The sequence below is a fragment of the Echeneis naucrates genome, chromosome 2 (assembly GCF_900963305.1).
Source record: "Echeneis naucrates chromosome 2, fEcheNa1.1, whole genome shotgun sequence".
Classification (NCBI taxonomy): Eukaryota; Metazoa; Chordata; class Actinopteri; order Carangiformes; family Echeneidae; genus Echeneis; species Echeneis naucrates.
The window spans coordinates 4,548,555-4,567,321 of record NC_042512.1 but is presented as its reverse complement, the minus strand read 5'-3'; the positions used below and the strand labels follow the sequence as shown (position 1 = coordinate 4,567,321).

At 42.8% G+C, this 18,767-nt stretch overlaps 19 non-coding genes across 19 annotated transcripts; 10 read left to right on the top strand and 9 right to left on the bottom strand.

Annotated features, from left to right (window-relative positions):
- The first annotated feature begins 750 nt into the window (after positions 1–750).
- Positions 751–824, top strand: trnat-ugu (transfer RNA threonine (anticodon UGU)). The gene has a single exon. It is a non-coding gene; the product is annotated as a tRNA-Thr (tRNA).
- A 924-nt stretch (positions 825–1,748) lies between these two features.
- Positions 1,749–1,820, top strand: trnae-cuc (transfer RNA glutamic acid (anticodon CUC)). The gene has a single exon. It is a non-coding gene; the product is annotated as a tRNA-Glu (tRNA).
- A 69-nt stretch (positions 1,821–1,889) lies between these two features.
- On the top strand, positions 1,890–1,961 carry trnae-uuc (transfer RNA glutamic acid (anticodon UUC)). The gene has a single exon. It is a non-coding gene; the product is annotated as a tRNA-Glu (tRNA).
- A 544-nt stretch (positions 1,962–2,505) lies between these two features.
- Positions 2,506–2,579, top strand: trnan-guu (transfer RNA asparagine (anticodon GUU)). Its single transcript has one exon. It is a non-coding gene; the product is annotated as a tRNA-Asn (tRNA).
- Positions 2,580–3,011: 432 nt separating this feature from the next.
- On the bottom strand, positions 3,012–3,202 carry LOC115057964 (U2 spliceosomal RNA). Its single transcript, XR_003841994.1, has one exon. It is a non-coding gene; the product is annotated as a U2 spliceosomal RNA (small nuclear RNA).
- A 641-nt stretch (positions 3,203–3,843) lies between these two features.
- Positions 3,844–3,917, bottom strand: trnai-aau (transfer RNA isoleucine (anticodon AAU)). The gene has a single exon. It is a non-coding gene; the product is annotated as a tRNA-Ile (tRNA).
- A 570-nt stretch (positions 3,918–4,487) lies between these two features.
- On the top strand, positions 4,488–4,559 carry trnap-ugg (transfer RNA proline (anticodon UGG)). Its single transcript has one exon. It is a non-coding gene; the product is annotated as a tRNA-Pro (tRNA).
- A 404-nt stretch (positions 4,560–4,963) lies between these two features.
- Positions 4,964–5,035, bottom strand: trnaw-cca (transfer RNA tryptophan (anticodon CCA)). The gene has a single exon. It is a non-coding gene; the product is annotated as a tRNA-Trp (tRNA).
- Positions 5,036–6,162: 1,127 nt separating this feature from the next.
- On the top strand, positions 6,163–6,235 carry trnak-cuu (transfer RNA lysine (anticodon CUU)). The gene has a single exon. It is a non-coding gene; the product is annotated as a tRNA-Lys (tRNA).
- Positions 6,236–6,976: 741 nt separating this feature from the next.
- trnae-cuc (transfer RNA glutamic acid (anticodon CUC)) lies at positions 6,977–7,048 on the top strand. Its single transcript has one exon. It is a non-coding gene; the product is annotated as a tRNA-Glu (tRNA).
- A 1,818-nt stretch (positions 7,049–8,866) lies between these two features.
- On the bottom strand, positions 8,867–8,940 carry trnai-aau (transfer RNA isoleucine (anticodon AAU)). The gene has a single exon. It is a non-coding gene; the product is annotated as a tRNA-Ile (tRNA).
- A 762-nt stretch (positions 8,941–9,702) lies between these two features.
- Positions 9,703–9,776, bottom strand: trnan-guu (transfer RNA asparagine (anticodon GUU)). Its single transcript has one exon. It is a non-coding gene; the product is annotated as a tRNA-Asn (tRNA).
- A 397-nt stretch (positions 9,777–10,173) lies between these two features.
- Positions 10,174–10,261, top strand: trnay-gua (transfer RNA tyrosine (anticodon GUA)). The gene is given in 2 exon segments: positions 10,174–10,210; positions 10,226–10,261. It is a non-coding gene; the product is annotated as a tRNA-Tyr (tRNA).
- A 2,355-nt stretch (positions 10,262–12,616) lies between these two features.
- trnam-cau (transfer RNA methionine (anticodon CAU)) lies at positions 12,617–12,688 on the bottom strand. The gene has a single exon. It is a non-coding gene; the product is annotated as a tRNA-Met (tRNA).
- Positions 12,689–12,920: 232 nt separating this feature from the next.
- Positions 12,921–12,992, bottom strand: trnae-cuc (transfer RNA glutamic acid (anticodon CUC)). The gene has a single exon. It is a non-coding gene; the product is annotated as a tRNA-Glu (tRNA).
- Positions 12,993–13,117: 125 nt separating this feature from the next.
- Positions 13,118–13,189, top strand: trnae-cuc (transfer RNA glutamic acid (anticodon CUC)). The gene has a single exon. It is a non-coding gene; the product is annotated as a tRNA-Glu (tRNA).
- A 1,574-nt stretch (positions 13,190–14,763) lies between these two features.
- Positions 14,764–14,836, bottom strand: trnar-ccu (transfer RNA arginine (anticodon CCU)). The gene has a single exon. It is a non-coding gene; the product is annotated as a tRNA-Arg (tRNA).
- Positions 14,837–15,403: 567 nt separating this feature from the next.
- Positions 15,404–15,514, bottom strand: trnal-caa (transfer RNA leucine (anticodon CAA)). The gene is made up of 2 exons: positions 15,477–15,514; positions 15,404–15,449 (listed from the first exon to the last, which is right to left on the bottom strand). It is a non-coding gene; the product is annotated as a tRNA-Leu (tRNA).
- Positions 15,515–15,964: 450 nt separating this feature from the next.
- On the top strand, positions 15,965–16,035 carry trnag-ccc (transfer RNA glycine (anticodon CCC)). Its single transcript has one exon. It is a non-coding gene; the product is annotated as a tRNA-Gly (tRNA).
- The last annotated feature ends 2,732 nt before the right edge of the window (positions 16,036–18,767 follow it).

The following is an 18,767-nucleotide window of genomic DNA, read 5'->3' as shown; positions in this document are numbered from 1 at the left end:
ACTCTTTCCTGTGCTTCAGATACACTGTTTGTTTCTGAGCTGATCGTTAATAATCAATGAATGATCAATAATCTTCTCAGCTGTTCTGAATGGTGACAGTGAGGCAGCGTTTGTGTTTACATCTGAATCACATGTGATTTTGGAAATTCTTCAAAGCAGCTTCAAAGGAAGAGTTTCATTCTGGCAGTATTGTGACATCATCAGGTGACATCATCAGGTGATGTATCAAAGGCAGCAGCTCTTCAGACTCACATCACAATAAGTTTTGTGTCTTATTTGGCTCCATTTGGTGGAAGCTGTGAATTGCAGGATTCAGGGGGAATACATCCATACATACATCTTCACTGAAATAATGACACCTGTGAGAAAGCTCAAAGCTGTGTCCAAAGGTTTGGAGGAGAACATTTCATGATTTGGCAGGAGTCCTGACTTTGTGGGATACTTAGGATGAGGTATCTTCAGCATACAATGAACATTTGTCCCTTTACTGGCGGTAACCCTTCAGATTATGAGACTGACGTGCTGCCTGTGCACCAACGAGGCCTGGAACCCAGAGGAAGTAAAAGAGGGAGATGGAGGAGAGCTGTCAGTGTTTCAGTATAAACATACATCATACAGCCCTGACCACTGTTGTATCCAGGCAGAGCTGACTTTAACACAATACAAAAAGAAACTCCACCCCTTTATCATCCAACCCAACTGTAGCATACACATTACAATTCCATCATCGCATCCTACAGCTAAGAGAGTGGTGCTGTGGCTTAGCTGGTCAAAGCGCCTGTCTTGTAAACAGGAGATCCTGGGTTCAAATCCCAGCAGTGCCTAGTTATTAATGTTAAGTATTGTTATGTTCATTTGCTACCAGAAGAGATTTAGAAGTGAAATGTCCTCTTTTTCAGCTGTTATGTTTAAACTGCAAAGTACTTTATGAACCAACATCAAAATGCTGGAAACGCCGTGCTGTCGGGTGGCGCCAGTGTGTGTGTGTGTGTTTGTGTGTATGTGAATTCATGCATGAGTGGCATTTGACACTCAGGTCAGAGTGGGCCGGACAAACATAGGCATCACATTTGCAGCATCTCAGGCTTGTTTTGTTGTCTCTTTTCAGACCCAGATAGGCTTGGAGGTCTACCAGGTCCAACTATCCAGATGAAACTGCAGAGAAACTGGCAGCACTGATGCTGAGCTGCTTAAAGTGTCTGTCTTATAAACAGAACATCCTGCATCCAAACCCCAGACGTGCTTCACTCTCAGTGGAGTTCCTGCTCATCACTTCCTGTATTACAGCTTTTGCTTTCAGTTTCTGGACAAAACAAAGTGGTTGTTGCTGTGTTGAGCAGATGGAAATTTGGTGATTGACCGCTTTTCATAGGAGACAAATTTTGGGAAGAGTCATGATGGTCAGGAACTGATATTGGTGACATAATACCAAGGGCTCATTTGGGAGTTGAACACAGGCCCTCTCACACCCGAAGCGAGAATCATACCCCTAGAGCAACAAGCCTTTTACAACAGGATAATTTTAAATGTTTTACACTGCAGTCAGATGTTTTCTGAGGGGCACAACTTTTCAGTCATCAAAAATCTTGACCGGTGCATCTATTGGCACCGGATGTGCAATCAAAAGTAAAAACTAAACTATTCTGTCCAGCTACAGCTGCGTCAGGTTAAAAACCCACTCTGATTTGAAATGCTCACCTTTAGTGGAAGTTAAGTCCATAAAAATGGTTGTATTGTTGTCCACACACTCCCTGATGGTTTAGTGGCTAGGATTCGGCACTCTCACTGCCGCGGCCGGGGTTCGATTCCCGGTCAGGGAAAGCCTTTCTTATTGAAAAATCCAGGTGATTGACCCCATAACATAAAAATGTTTTCATACACCACACAAGTCCCATATGGTCTAGTGGTCAGGATTCCTGGTTTTCACCCAGGTGGCCTGGGTTCAACTCCCGGGATGGGAATTTACTTCACACCAATGGACCAACCACGAGCATGTCTTGTTACTTTGATGATCTACATCCTCTTTGGATCTTTACCTAACCACAGAGCCTCTGAGCTACTGCAGAACAGGAAAAGAGAAATCATCTAATGAAGCCTCCTCTCTGTTTTGGGTGGTGGGTGCATGTTATTCACATGTTATATAGGTGAAGGTTATTCTCAATCCCTCTCACACTAAATCAGAAGGCAGAAGTTCCACTGAGACCTGAACTCAGATCAGTGGATTCAAAGTACACAGTCCACAGAAAGTCTGACTTCCTGCCTCCCTCATGTAAAGACAGTCAGTGAGTGTCCCTCACCTGTCTCTGTGACACAATTATCAATGTGTTTGGCAACACCAGAGGAAGGTTAGTCTTTTTTCTACATTATTCACAGTAATGGAACTTTCTTGTCTGCATCCATCCATCCAGCAATATGAAGGTTCAGGATCTCTGTCAGACACAAAGGGAGCAACATTTAGGACAATTATAGCTGGAACAGCAGGCTGTAACAGGAACTGGTCAACATGTCTCTGTGGCGCAATCGGTCAGCGCGTTCGGCTGTTAACGGAAAGGATGGTGGTTCGAGCCCACCCAGGGACGATCTTTGTTGGAGATAACTGAGCATCAACTGAGAACTGAGTTCTTCATCATCTGGAAACAGACAGCATTGTTTTCTTCAGCTGCAGCTCTTTGTTCAAATCTACATTGAGATTCAGAGCCAAATGTTTTTCCTTTCCTGGATTTACTTCATCATTTCAGTCACTCTGTGGATTCAGCTGACAAATGCAAAACACAACCAACATTTAAACGATGACGTGTTGAAACAAAACTTTATTGATTCAGTCTGGTCAGCAGAATATAACCTGATGAAATCAGCTGCAACATTAAACTGATGTTTCTACATGAATGCATCACTGATTCTAAAACCATAAACTGAACATGAACACTGTACACTCAGCGTTACACACATGAAGACAACATCATGTGTTTAAGGTGATGTTGAGCTGAACAGGACTTGTATTGAACACACAGAGGGAGTGCACCGTTCCTGGAGATACTGCAATACCAGGTCGATGCGTGGAGTGGACGGAGCAAGCCCCTATTCTATCTCCCTGTTCTAAAAATCTATTTAATATATGGTCCCCGGGTAGGGGACGTATCAGATATTAAACTGATAAGAACAGATACTACACTTGATCTTAGCCAAAAGGCCGAGAAGCGATACCGCTCAGCTGTCGGAGGTAACGGAGTGTTTCTCCGCACCGACCCGCTCAGTGAGGGGTCAGAGTCGGCTTCAGTAACAACATCACTCCGAGAGAGAGACACAAACAGAAGACATGAAGAAACGAAGGAGGGATCAGAAAACAACCACAGACATGTTATTTTCACAAAGTTACGTTGTAGAGCAAAGAAAACGTCTCTTCTCTGTCACCTGTAAAACTTCATATCTATGTCAATTTACCAGCTGAATATTATTGTGAAAACATCAGTTTGTCCTCTCATGTGATTGGCCTCATGGTGTGTCCATCAAAATAACCCCCCTGTCTGCACGGATTCTCTGAAGATTCGGCTCTCCTCGATGATTGATTTAGTTTTCTAACACATCCACTCTACCACTGAGCTACATCCCCTGGATGGTGCACCCCTGGTGGTCCAGCTGGAAACTAATCACTAAACTGTTACAAAGGAAATGATCAATCTGCAGTCTTTGCTCTGATCATTGTAACTTTGTGTTATTGTTGTATCTGATAAGTTAAGCAGCACTTCTAATGACCACCAGGGGCAGTTCCACTGGTTGGAAAAAGAATTCAGGCTGCATTGAAGTATATGGAGAGAACAACATCAACTTCTGAGAGGCTGCATGTGGCCAGTATGGGGATTGAACCCATGACCTTGGCGTTATTAGCACCACGCTCTAACCAGCTGAGCTAACCGGCCTGTGTGAAAGTGTTTTATTGGCTTATTTTTACAAATCAAACTTAAATAATTACTTAGCCTATCGTAGCTCAAAGCTTTTGATCCAGTGAGACATTTATAAGCAGTTAGAGCACATTGAACAGAACCTGTTGAAGTCAGAGAAGCCTTCCTGAATTCATGTTGTCTAACTTACTGACACTTGAATAGTGGAACTGCAGACAGCGGACACATCATATGAGGGGCTCCTCTGGGATTTACACACAGAACCTCTTGCACCCAAAGTCAGAATCATACCCCTCGATCAGGGGTCTGCAACATTTATTTATTTAACCTTTATTGCCATTATTTAGTGTGATATTGATTAAGAAAAACCAATAACATCCAACCACCACCCAAAACAGAGGTTCATGATGACCCTGTAGTTGGCACACACCCTCTGGTCCCCCTTCTTGAAGGGCTGTTCATCATTATTTTGTTTGTGTGTAGCTGTTCTGTTCTTAATGTTGGATCTTTCTTGTCAAGAAAGAACGCTTGAATAAAGATCAGAATGAAAAGTAAAATTTTTTCAATAATTTAAAAGCCCTTATCAAGGGCTCGTTGGTCTAGGGGTATGCTTCTCGCTTTGGGTGCGAGAGGTCCCGGGTTCAAATCCCGGACGAGCCCTTCCTATGACGTGTCCAATGATCTGCCCCCCTTCTGCTGTGGACATTTTACCTCCTTCACTTTCCAGCAAAACATTTCCAATATTATTTTTTTAAACATTGATTCAATGTGGTCCTTAACCTGCAATATGCCCTTTAAGGTAACATTTGTGACTTTCTAACTACTTTCTAAACCCTCCACCCTCCATATCATTGATAAAACTTGCTGACTTTTGGGTTTGTTTTTTTTTTTATATTGTTCAAAATAAACTGAAATAAAATCAAATGGTGATGTGTGTCCATCTAAAATAATGAGAAATAGTGATGTGAAATGTGATGTGAAGAAATTAAATGGCTCATCAGAAAAACACATCCTGTTGCACCACAGAGTATGTGAGCATTTACCAAAAGTACAAACAGATGATCTGACCCTGACGTGAGTTGAACACACAACCTTCTGATCTGGAGTCAGACACGCTACCATTGTGCCACAGAGTCTCTCAGAAGCACGCAACTGTAGGAGTTGAAACGCAGCAAAACATATTAAATGACCAAAATAAAGATTTGAAGAAGGAAATACACATAACAGTCTGTGTTTTTTGTCAATTTTTTGGAGGATTTTTTGCAGTTCCTCATCAGAGACTGGCAGCTGGACACGTCAGGATGGCTCAGTGGTCTTTTGGAGCCCACTGAGAGACGTGCTGTGTTTAATCCACTTTCTCTTATCCAGCATACATCGACCAACAATGACTGCTAGAGTCAAATATCTTAACATCAGTTTGAACCAACATGAAACTAGCTGAGGTTTAAATAGTGTAACTACAGCTGCTGGTCATTAAGTCTCTGTGGGGCAATGAGCCAGTGTGTTTGGCTGCTAACTGAAAGGATGGTGGACAGGAACCTGCAGAGAGATGCTGAGGTTGTGAGTTCAAGCCTCAGCTGGAGCATCTGGCAGTCTGTGGATTACTCCTGGAATGAACTTAATAAACTTTGCACCAGAGTGTAGCAAAAAAAATTCTGTGATGTGTGCACGCTGTTAATGAAGCTCCAAAGACAATCATGGTCCTGCCAGATAACTTTGAGTTCTGCCGACAGAAGAAAGAACCAAACTGGGTCAGGAGCCAAATGTTTGTTGGATCAGGAATCCTGAAATGTCTCTTTTGTGCAGTCAGGATGTCCGAGCAATCTCAGACTGTCCCTGTTTTACAATCTGTCTTTTTCTTTTGTCCTCAGAAAAATCAACTGCATTTAAAAGCTTCACAAAGTGAACAAGCTTCCAATGACAACCGTCCCAAGTAAAGTCTCCATATTGTTCAACTTTTGCCCAAATGATTCAGTTGTGGAACTAATTTTCACTCCTATGCCGATGATCCCCTCCAACGAGACAACCACCTTTTGTTACTCAGTGTGATTCAACTTTGTTAAGATTTGGCAATATATATGAATGAATCTGATTTAATTTGAATCTGTGATTTTTGTTTTGCTGGCCATCAGAATTTATAATGAAACTAGTTGTGCTAACTCAGACGTGGCTGGATTTGTGAAGTACGAACACACTAACAAAATAAAAATAAACAGTCTGTATTTTTTGGGAATTTTTAGGATCATTTTTTGCAGCTTTAGCAGCCTGGCTAGCTCAGTCGGTAGAGCATGAGACTCTTAATCTCAGGGTCGTGGGTTCGAGCCCCACGTTGGGCGATAAGTACTTTCTTTTTTTTAGACCCAAACTTACCCAGCAGAACACTGCCTGGTTATGAGCAGGTTAAAAAGTACTGAGACTTCCACCTGCAGTCTATCCAATGACCAGCAGGGGGCTCCACTGGTTGACAAAAACAGTCAGGATGGCCGAGCGGTCCAAGGCGCTGTGTTCAGGTCGCAGTCTCCTCTGGAGGCATGGGTTTGAAAGGGTCATCTCTGCAGTAGTTCTCTGAAACCATCTGTATCTGTATCGTAGAAGAAGTAAAAACAAATGGGAAAATAACACTCAGTAACATTTATGTTTGTTGTTGTTGCGACATGGAAAGACTAACGCAACCACCAACGAAGATGGGATTCAAACCCATGTGTGCAGAGCACAACGGATTAGCAGTCCATCGCCTTAATCACTCGGCCTTCTCGTCAGGTTTGATACTTGTCCTGGAGTCTCCAGAGGAGACTGCGACCTGAACGCAGCACCTTAGAACGCTCAGCCATTCTGACGACAGAAGCTGAAAAATTTGCCCATCAAAGTGAGTCCAGTCATTCCAATACACAATGACCACGATCTGATCAGATCACATGGAGGCTCAGAGTTTGCACTTGCTCACACGTGTGGAGTGGACAAAACAGGTTGTCTACAGGTTAAGGTTTCACATTGGAACCTTCACTGTGTGAAAGGACAGATTTTCTTTCACCTCTACTGCTGTAAGGTTTTGGGACAACGGTATTCTGTCTACACGCTCCCTGGTGGTCTAGTGGCTAGGATTTGGTGCTCTCACCGCCGCGGCCTGGGTTCGATTCCCGGTCAGGGAAAGTGATTTTACTGAAAAATACAGATGATTGAAAAATTGAATTATTTTGAACTCTCTCGAAAAAGCTTTGAAACCTGTTGATGTTGTTAAAGCGGCCTTTTCTCAAAGCTTAGCTTGCATGCTAGCATGGCAGGGGAATTAGCTCAAATGGTGGAGCGCTCGCTTAGCATGTGAGAGGTAGTGGGATCGATGCCCACATTCTCCACAAGACTTTAGCTCTTTGGAGATACAGCAACAAGTGAACTAAACACAGCAAGTCTTTGGTTTTTTTGTATTGATTCATGGCAGAGGTTACAAAATTAAGGAGGTCAAGGAGGTCAGTGGATCAGCAACAACCACAAAATTACTGTTTCTCTTGTCCAGAGATTGCAATGATAATTTTGTGGTTCATTGTGTTGATGCAGAGACAGAACTTCACAACTCTCTGACAGAGAAGCTGGATGCTGCTGTTGTGCATTTAAACTGGAAAATAGTGAGATGACACCTGTTGTGTCATTCTTTATACTTGTCAATGCAGAGCGGTGAATTGGTCCATAGAAGTCAAATATATCATCGAAGCATGTTAAAGGAACTGAGGTTCTAGTCCCAACCACTAAATTCTCATTATTAACTGAAGCTGCGCCCCGTATAAGGCTTGAACTCATGACCTTCAGATTATGAGACTGACTTGGTGCCTACTGCACCAAATGTTTCAAGTAACCCAAATAGGAAAGTTCCTTATTGACAGCATTGTTGCGCTTTGCTACATCTGAGCTAAAGATACAAATAAACTAATATAAATTGGCTTTTATTTTGAAATGCTTGTGTGGTGCGACTGCTCTTGTTCTTTCTGTAGCTTAAAGCGTTAACGAGTTGAAACGCAGCAAAACATATTAAATGATAAAAGTAAAAATACAAATATAGTAAAAAATTGGATGGTCCATGGTGTAATTGTTAGCACTCTAAATCTGTCACTCATAACAGTTTTAGATTTAATTAAACAATTCAAGATTGTTGTGTGTGTGTTGTGGATGAAAAATCATCCACAACACACACACACAACTAACTAACACTAACCCTTGATTGCTTGACAATCAAGGGTTAATTGCTTGACAATCAAGGGTTAGGACTGAAAACTCGAAAGCCTGTGGCTCCCTGTGGTAGAAATGGACAGCAGTTGTTGGACTAAAGATAACTCAGCTGTTACTGAATCATCTGTACAGCTGAGTTAGATGTAACAAACTTAAGTTTCCAAGGAGGACTCTGCTAATCATGTCTATTAAATGTTGTTTAAGGTTGTTGAGATAAACTCATGTAACTTCTTCTGCAGGAGTTCCATTAAAACTCTCTGACCAATCAGGTAACTGGAGAGTCTTCATGTCTCCCTTTGGAACATCCTGCAGTCGATGGTGCCAAAGTCCTCCAGCTACAGCTGTACATCTGTTACACCCTGTAGTTGTCTCGGGGAAAGGGAAGCTTATTGTCATATAGTGATGGGATGGCTCCATACTCCAGAACATCCCTGTGAACCCGGTCATACACCTTCTCCAGATCAAATCTTGGTTTTCCACATGTCCACTATAATTCCAGTGGATAAGACAAGTCAATCACAATCACAAGTTTTATCAGTTTTTAGGGTGTGGGGGTTAAGAACATCTGAATTAGTTTGAAAGTCACAATTGTTACCTTAACCTTAGCATTTAAAGAAACGCATCATCAGCAAACACCAGCTGCTGTTTTCACCCAGGTGGCTGCTACATGGGTTCAACTTGTGACTGTGGTGTTGTCAGTGAAAAGGATTCTGTTACAAACTCCTAAACTACTTCAACGACTCTGTAGCTGGCCAGTATGGGGATTGAACCAATGACCTTGGCATTATTAGCACCATGCTCTAACCAGCTGAGCTAACCAGCCTGCTTGGATGCTTCTAAGGCTTATTATAAAAGTATACAGAATAAATAGCAGCTTAAACTTTTTGGAAAATTCAGCACGCCAGCATCGGCTGCTGGCTTAGCATGTATTTGTATCAATAAGCCTCTCAGCTGTTCTGAGTGGGGCAGCCTTTGTGTTTACATCTGAATCACATGTGATTTTGGAAATTCTTCAAAGCAACTTCAAAGGAGGAGTTTCATTCTGTGAGTACTGTGACATCATCAGTCCAGAGTGATTTCTATGTGTCTGCGCTCATCCATTTGAAGGGAACGTGAGAGAGTGTGTATGCATCTGTGTCATGTGGGAGATCAATGAAAGACAGGAAATGCCTTTGATCTCCAGTGATGTCACACAGTCTCATTGTGGAGTTATTAGTTGTTGATGTTGTTCTGTAAAAATCTGCATCAGTGAAACATTCATTCCAGACTGATATTATCTGTGTCATGGTGTTCAGAGATTTCAGCAGCTCACATCCAACACAGAGACTCTGAGCAGGCCCACCTGGTCTTAGACCCAGACCCAGACCCAGACCTAAATCCAAACCCAGGAGACAGAGGTTGAGTGAGTCAGTGAGGAAGAAGCTGCTCGTTCTCCTTCAACAGTTTGATCTGAGGAAAAGTCACTTCCTCTTTTCAGGAATCAACTTCTACCATCTGTCCACTAGATGGAGATAACTGAGCATCAACGTAAAAATCCTCCGGTCTTCCATGTGTGAACTATAATACCAGTGAATTAAACAAAGATCGTCCCTGGGTGGGCTCGAACCACCATCCTTTCAGTTAACAGCCGAACGCGCTGACCGATTGCACCACAGAGACATGATGACATTTGGAGATAGTTCAAGATAGTCTGACGTTTAGGATAATTCCACCAAGAACAGCAGGCTGCAACATGGACAGACCAAAGTGAGGTGAATGTGCACTCTCTGGTGGAGGCCATGAGAAAAAATGGGAGGAGTCTTTGATGTCATGGTGGCATTACAGAATCTTTTTTTTTTTTTTTTGCTTCAACGAGATACCAACTTTCTTCCAAAAGCTCTATCAGCTGCTCCAGGTGAGGCTTGAACTCACAACCTCAGCATCACTCTGCAGGTTACTGTCATATAAGTCATACTGTCATATCTAAAGCCTGTGGCTCCCTGTGGAAGAAATGGACAGCAGTTGTTGGACTAAAGAAAACTCAGCTGTTACTGAATCCGCTGCACACTAGCAGCTCCCTTCGATAGCTCAGTTGGTAGAGCGGAGGACTGTAGAGGCTTGCAGCTGAAATCCTTAGGTCGCTGGTTCAAATCCGGCTCGAAGGAGGCTGTTTTTTTCATCGGCCTCATCCAGCACAGTGATGAGTCTGACTACAGACAGGAGGTGACCACAGTTGCATCACTTTTCATGTAGAGCAGCTGTGTTTTATATTGCAGGCAGCACTGAGTTTCTAACATTTGGATGTTCTTAAGAGGATCATTACCATCAGCTGAGAATCAAACATGTGCAGCACTCAGGAATTCTACCACTGAAGTTCAACGAGCATCAAAGGCTTTTGACCATTTCTGTGAATAATGTAGAGAAAAAACTAACCTTCCTCTGGTGTTCCGGTCGGGATTTTTTGGATTTTCTGCTCACAGGTGATGTTACCAACCTGTGATCTTGATGATACTCTACAGTATGTAGATCTACATGATCCTTGCCAAATACTATTTGCTGACTGGCGATATATCAAAAGCAGCAGCTCTTCAAACTCACTCATGACAAAGTGGTTGTTGCTGTGTTGAGCAGATGGAAATATGGTGATTGACCGCTTTTCACAGGAGACAAACTTTGGTAAGATTTTTCAATGCTGTTGAAAACTGAAGAGGCTTTGTAGTTCCAGCCAAAAGAAAGAGATCAGAAGGTTGCGTGTTCAACTCACATCAGGGTCAGATCATCTGTTTGCACTTTTGGTAAATGCTCACATACTCTGTGGTGCAACAGGGCGAGTTTTTCTGATGATCCATTTAATTTCTTCACATCACATTTCACATCACTATTTCCATTATTTTAGATGGACACACATCACCATCTGATTTTATTTCAGTTTATTTTGAACAATATAAAAAAAAACAAAAAAACCCCAAAAGTCAGCAAGTTTTATCAATGATATGGAGGGTGGAGGGTTAAGAAAGTTAAGAAAGTAGTTAGAAAGTAGTTATAAAGTCACAAATGTTACCTTAAAGGGCATATTATATATATATATATAACATAAATGTTACTGAGTGTTATTTTCCCATTTGTTTTTACTTCTTCTATGATACAGATACAGACGGTTTCAGAGAACAACTGCAGAGATGACCCTTCTGCTTTGTTGAGGTGATGAGGAGGAACTCCACTGAGAGCGAAGCAGCTGCTCCTTTCTGATGCTCCACTGACTGAGCTACAGATGATTCAGTAACAGCTGAGTTATCTTTAGTCCAACAACTGCTGTCCATTCCTACCACAGGGAGCCACAGGCTTTAGAGTTTTCAGTCCTAACTCCTTTATTGTGAAAAAGTCAAATTCACATTTTATACAGATTTTTCATCCACTTTGGAAGAGTTTGGTTAACAAATTTTACACTTTGTCAGGTTTCATATAGATATGTCAAACAACATTCTCTGTGTTTTCCTGTTAATCAGTGCTGATGATAAACTCATGTCTCATGATGGGTCATCCAGTGTGTATAAACAGCAGAGGATGTTTTTGATCCTTCAACCACTGGGTTATGTCCATCGCCTTAACCACTTGGCCACCTCTTGATGTTAACGTTTACCTGAAGATGTGGTCTGAAGACGGTCTGGTCTTTAGCCTGAGCAGTGTTTCTGCTTTGAGTGGCCTTTTTTTTTGATGAACATCTACCACTGATCTACATCCTCTTTGGACCTTTACCTAACCACAGAGGCTCTGAGCTGCTGCAGAACGGGAAAAGAGAAACCATCTGATGAAGCCTGCTCTCTGCTCTCCGTTTTGGGTGGTGGGTGCATGTTATTCACATGTTAAAATTCAAATAATACAATAAATTCCAGCACTTCCTTGTTGTTCAGGTCTCTATTTCCTCAGTAAAAACACTTTCCCTGACCGGGAATCGAACCCGGGCTGCAGCGGTGAGAGCTCTGAATCCTAGCCACTAGCCTATCAGTGAGTGTGTGGACACTAAATGTTGTAGTGTATGAGCAATGCTCTGTGTGAGATTTTTTGCTGACTGAAAAGTTCTCCCCCTCAGAAAACGTTTGACTACATTTTAAATGTCATAAATCTCCTGCTGTCAAAGGCTCAAAGGCAAAAGAGTAGCTGCTTCCTCAGTGACAGCTAACAGGGATCCTAACAAGTGATAAACTATAAACAGACATTTCAAAATGTATTCTTTCATCAAATGTTCCTAAACTTCTATTAAAGGCAGCATTTTCAGATCCAAAATACATCCCTGTACATCAGAGTGGTGCTGTGGTTTAGTTGGTCAAAGAGCCTTGTTGCTCAGGTCAGATGTTGTAGAAACAAACTACTTTTGGGTTTTCATCAGCTGTAGGTTACAACGATCAATATTATAGATATGACGGACAAAATTCTCCATGTCTTCCTGTTAATCAGTGCAGCTGAAAAAGTCATGTCTCATGATGGGACATCCAGTATGTATATGTAGCAGTATGTATAAATAGCAGAGGATGGTTTCGATCCATCGACCTCTGGGTTATGGGCCCAGCACGCTTCCGCTGCGCCACTCTGCTCGTGGTGTTCGTGTTGCAGTCTCCTCTGGTGATTAATGTAATTTTTAACCGCCACATCCACTTTCTGTCAAAGTGGTTGTGATCATCTGGGAAAGATTTTGTGTTTGTCGAAGCACACTTCAGTAATTACAGAAAAGGCTGCTTTAACAACATCAACAGGTTTCAAAGCTATTTCGAGAGAGTTCAAAATAATTCAATTTTTCAATCACCTGCATTTTTCAGTAAAAACACTTTCCCTGACCGGGAATCTAACCCAGGCCGCGGCGGTGAGAGCGCCGAATCCTAGCCACTAGACCACCAGGGAAAGATGCTGCCTTGATGGGGCCTCGTATAGTTCTAAACATAATCTCCACGGTGTTGGAAATTACTGAAATTACTGCTCCATATTATCCTGCTTAGTCACTCAGTCAACATTTAGCATCCATACAGTCCCTGATGGTCTAGTGGCTAGGATTCGGCGCTCTCACCGCTGTGGCCTGGGTTCGATTCCCGGTCAGGGAAAATGCTTTTAACAGATATTGATAAAAAACAACATATAAAAAATTTCATATCGGTGCATCAGTAGTTTGAAGGTTTGAAGTCTTCTGTGTGACAGGCAGAGATACTGTCCACTATATTAACGAGGAGCAGGAAAGAGAAAAATCATGAGGTGTGTGACTTCACTTCCTCTGTGGAAAAACAAACAGAGAATGAAGTTCTCTAATGTTTTGGCCTCTTTTTTTAACTCACGTCAAAACTTCACAATGAAGTTACGGTCTAGTACATAATTTGATTAAAAATACAAGTGTCCTGAAAAACCACTGTCTTCAGATTTAGCTCCAGGTGGTTCTGACCACACCAGACGACCAGTCTGTCCACCTGCTGTCTGTCGGCAGACTCATCACTGTGCTGGATGAGGCCGATGAAAAAAACTGATCTCCTTCAAGCCGGATTTGAACCAGCAACCTAAGGATTTCAATGATGAAACACTAGAGTCCTCCGCTCTACCAACTGAGATATTGAAGGGCCCTACATGAGTGAGTGAAGACCAAGTGAAGCTGCTGCTGGCTATCAGGAGGTATTTAGAAGTAAAATGTCCCCTTAAAACAGCAATTTTTAAATAGTAAAAATTTTGCATGGTGATCCACACAGAGGAAGGCAGAGAGCATCCTAAAATACTCTGACCGTCCACTTCATACCATCCTAGTGGATCAGAGATCAATAATCAGCCATTGGTGGTTTTTCTGCTGCTCTTGTTTCATTTCTTGTGGTTGTCCTGCAGAGTTGGTTGTCTGACTGTTCTCTGTGTTATTGATGCAGTTAAAAAGCTTTGTGAGCTCTTGACCTGTTTCGCGGCTTCTTTGGTCACATTTGCTCCCTTTGTGTCTGACAGAGATCCTGAACCTTCACATTGCTGGATGTACTCCTGTGATGTGTGTTGGCCAATTCATTTCAAATGTTTCTAAATCTGTCAGAAGGTCATTTCCCATCTGTGTTCTTTGATCTTATGGTTAGCAATGTGGACTTTGAATCCAGTCATCTGAGTTTAAATCTCAGTGAAACCTCTGCCATCTGATTCAGTGTGATAGTGATTCAGAATAACAAAGGATTTTCTTTAGCATAAAATAAACTGTCACATTAATGTCCTGAATGTGCTGTGTGTAAATAATGAGATCCTGGGTTCAAATCCCAGCAGTGCCTTGCTCCTAATGTTAGATGTTGTGGATAGAAAGGACTCATGGACATGGAGAGCACAAAATATAAAATACATTTGTCCCCAAAATACACCTTACAGCAGTAGAGGTGAAAGGAAAAGCAGCTTCCATCAGAGGTGGGATTTGAACCCACGCATCAAGGGGGAAAATGCAGAAAGATAAACATGAGCACACACTGAATGTTCCTTTACATTATGAGACATGACTTCAGCTGGAAAATGTCAGGAGTTTTTCAAGCAGCACTGATTTACAGGAAACGACGAACATTGGATAGTGAACAGCTAGCTGTTGCTAAAAAGCTGTTAGCAGAGGATGGTTTCGATCCATCGACCTCTGGGTTATGGGCCCAGCACGCTTCTGCTGCGCCACTCTGCTGTAAACCACCCCAGATGGGACTCGAACCCACAATCCCTGGCTTAGGAGGCCAGTGCCTTATCCATTAGGCCACTGGGGCTGACGGGGGTGGGATTTGAACCCACAGCGTCAGAGGAGACTGCAGCTCAGCCAGCTATGAGCAGAGTGGCGCAGCGGAAGCGTGCTGGGCCCATAACCCCACTGGGGCTCTACCGACTGAGTTAGCCGGGCTGTCACTTGCACACATGCTCCAAAAATTTGTAAAAGGGACAGACTGCCATGTGTGTCAACAAAGTCAAAGAGCACATCCAAAGCTGGATTTTGGATCAGGTAAGAACTCACAACATTCAATCGAAATGATTAGAGTCCTTCTTGAAAACTTCACTTAGTTGCATCTAACTCAGCTACGTTAGACAGGTTTCTGAGGAACTCAGACATCTGGGAGAGACTCGGAGTAGAACAGCTGCTCCTTTCTGATGCTCCACTGACTGAGCTACAGATGATTCAGTAACAGCTGAGTTATCTTTAGTCCAACAACTGCTGTCCATTCCTACCACAGGGAGCCACAGGCTTTAGTGTTTTCAGTCCTAACCCCTTTATTGTGAAAAAGTCTAATTCACAGATTTTTAATCCACTTTGGATTACAAATTTTGGTAACTGCTGTCTTTGTCAGGAGTGGGATTCGAACCCACGTCTCCATTCAGAGACCAGAATGCCCTTTAGTGCAGGAAGGAGTTAACCTTGAGTCTGGCGCCTTAGACCACTCGGCCACCCTGACACGTGGGTCCAGCTGACAGGCTCTGATGAGGAAACAGAAACGTTAATGCTAGCTTTGATAGGACAGTGTCAGCTACACAGTGCACAGCAGTCAGCTGTGTATGAGGCAACTGAGCTGCAGATCCAGTCAGGGGGCATCACCTGCCTGGTGAACACATGGCACCAGGATCCACTGTGGAAGAAGGCCAGCTGGCAGAGGCAGAGTTCTGCTGGGTATCTTCAGGTCTATAAAGCTATTTAATCACCCAACGTGGGGCTCAAACCCACAACCCTGAGATTTAGACTCTCATGCTCTACCAACTAGCCAGGTTGCTACAAGCACACGAAACGCCCACAAAAGACAGACTGTTATGTGAATTTTAAAACGTGGTCTTCCATGTGACAAGTGGAGATATGCTACGCTCTACTCTGCATTGCCATCATATTGGAGGTGGGTTTGGCTGTGCAGTCAGCATTGGTGGTTCAGTGGTAGAATTCTTGCTTCCCATGCGAGAGGCCTGGGTTCAATTCCCGTCCAATGCAATGGCCACTGCTCTCCATGAAAAGCAGCAGTCAGGGCTGTTTATACTGAAACACTGCTAGCACGCTGATTGGTTGTGTGTCCAAGCAGCATTGGGTTTCTGACTTTACAGACAGTTATCCAGGTTTACCTGAGCCTATTCCTGAAGCAGACAGTCGAGTGAACGCACCTCCATTATGGAACCAGAAAGAGAACCAAGGAAGCTTCCTGCAAAGCGGCAGGAAGTCTGTGAGTGTTTGTAGAGCATTCTGTACCCACGTGGACCAGGAACCTGAGGAGCTGCTAACACTGGAACACTTTATTTATTCATAACAGTTTCAGATTTAAATAAACAATTCAAGATTGTAATACATAGTTCAAAGCTTGGCAGTGGTGGGATTTGAACCCACGCCTCTGAAGAGACTGGAGCCTAAATCCAGCGACTTGGACCGCTCGGCCACACATTGACCTCTGGGTTATGGGCCCAGCACGCTTCAGCTGCGCCACTCTGCTCATAGGACAACCGCGAGAGAGGAGAAGCGAAGCACTTGTACAAAAGGAAGTCATCTGTGTTTCATAATTGAAATGATCAGTATTGTATTCTAAGAAGATGTCGTTGTCTTTGTCAGTCAGCACTGCTCCAACAAGTAGCACTTACTGAATTCAACAGTCAAGTTAGTGCTCAAGTTAAGGTAACATTTGTGACTTTCAGACTACTTCCTTATCCCCCACCCCCCATATCAGTGATAATATCTGCTGTCCTGGTGATTGAAGAAAAGAAGGAATGACATTCCTCATCTTTTTTGTCCAAATTCCAACCAGGACAACCCCAAAGAGAAGCACTTATGCACAAAGACTTCATCAGTGTCTCTGATTGGAGTGATCCGAGTTAGATCTGAAGAAAACATGGTTCCAAGAATTAATGCTGTTTTTGTAAATTAACATTGAAAGGGGAAAAAGAGCAAAGAGCATCTCCTTTTCCTGTTCCATCAGTAACCATCAAAGGAGATGCTGATTCTGTGATGTCACAAAGGTTCTAACGACATCAAAGAGATCAAAGACTCCTCCCACTTTTTTGTCATGACCTCCACAGTAGAGTGCTACTGTGTTGAAGAAGCTCAAAAGGCAATCATGGTCCTGCCAGATACCTTTGAGTTCTGCAGACAGAAGCAACATCAAAACTGGAACTATTTGGACTAAACCTGGTTTGTCTGTATTGCAGGTTCAAATCCTGCCAACAACGGTCTGTTGTTGTCACAACATGTTCTTCTTTCATGCTTCTTCTTTTTGCTGCCACAGTCGTGGTCATATTGGATGAACTGTTGGAGTTACTGCCTTTACTCCTGATGTCCAAGAATCATGCTACATGTTAGGAGAAATGACACTTCCTGTCTGAATACCCAAAGAACAACTTCAATCTCCTCCTTAAAGTTGCATCCTCATTCTGATCACCTGGCTCCACCCTACATGCAGCTCCAGGCCGGGAACTGAACCCAAGAACTTATTGTTGTGCGGAAGCAGTTTCACTTTCAGCAATCTATGTGTGTAGAAACAAGGATGGAAGGTCTCTGGTCTAGTCTCCTTGATTCACAAGGAGAGAATCTGTTAAATCTCATGTTCTTTTCATGTGATGGTGGTATCGTGGTCAGCATAGCTGCCTTCCAAGCTACTGACCAACAGCGTGGGGAATAAGCTGAGATAAATCTTTTTTTGGACAATGTGCTTTTAGTTTGTTCTGTAACATTGCTGACAATATTAAAACAAAGAGCTGCACACGTATTCACAAGCAGCCCAATTCTCATCTCGCCTGCCCAATGAAGCCCAATCTGGCAACTCTGTTGGTGAGCACAGTCCAAATGAAGCCAGTGTTGGCTTTAGGGAGGGATGTTGAAGTCACTTGGCTTCACCTCCAACAAAGAGCTAGCCTTGTGGAGCCATTCGGGGTGCTAACCATTACACTATTGTAGAGGAAGGAAACACAAATGGGAAAAAAAACACTCAGTCACACTCATGGAGCCTAAATCAAAAGAACATCAGATTGAGACAGGAAGAAAAAATGGAACCAAAGTGTGAAAATAATGATTATCATCAGCATGAACAATGAACATGAACACAAAAGTTTGACACAGAGAGGCTGCAGCCTAGTGTGTACAATAACTACACAACTTTAGTGGTCACAAACTGAAGTTGTGATCTGGTTACATGAGATTATCGTGAAAATGTGTTTGGCTCTTAACTGAAAGGATGGTGGTTCAACCACACCCAGCTATGTCTCTGGATGTCCTACATCTAATCAGGTCTCTGTTATCTTTCAAAGATACACAATCAATGACTCAGTTAACTGAACAAATTAGTTTGAACCACTCGCTCCCTCATTTTCTACCAGTTATCCACCACTGCTGAGACCAGATCGTGCTCAGATGGCATTTTCACTTTACAACAGCCAGAAAACATCATGAGGTGCCCAGGTGGTGAAGGTGATGGAATGCTAATCCGTTGTGCTTTGCACATATGGGTTTGAATTCCTTCCTTGTCAGTCTTCAGCTCTCTTTGATTGACTTTTGAAATCATCAAAATTACCCCAACAAACAGCACTCACTGCTCCCAGAACACAAGTCTGTGTTTCAGTTTGGGAATTGTCATGACAAATTCATGATCTCAAGAAATCTACTGAAACTGGTTATAACTTTTGTCCATATTCCATCCAGAGGAATCCAGAAGCACTTATGCACAAAAATTCATCAGTGTGTGTCAT